We start from the raw sequence: 331 nt of genomic DNA, 5'->3' as shown, positions 1-331 counted from the left end.
TTTAAGGATGACAACAGAATGCCTTTACTCATTCTCATGGAAACATTGACATCTAGTGGGTCACTGCATTAATGCAGGACAGTGCAAAGGCTGAGAAAAATGCTCAGATTTGGGGGATATGCAATATGGTGTGTTCTTTGTGATTAATTTGGCCCGCTGATTTGTTTAGCCTCTGCTTGTAATTGTGGATAAGAAATCATAATTCAAAGGAAGTTGTAGAAAACAGACTTAGCATACCTAACCAATAGCTTTCACATACCCTGTAAATAAATTTTTAATGATTATTTTTGGTTGAAGATTCAATTATTATTTGTAGGAAACAAAATGAGTA

This window comes from Mustela erminea, chromosome 1, assembly GCF_009829155.1.
Source record: "Mustela erminea isolate mMusErm1 chromosome 1, mMusErm1.Pri, whole genome shotgun sequence".
In the NCBI taxonomy this organism is placed as follows: domain Eukaryota; kingdom Metazoa; phylum Chordata; class Mammalia; order Carnivora; family Mustelidae; genus Mustela; species Mustela erminea.
Note: the sequence above shows the minus strand (reverse complement) of the source record.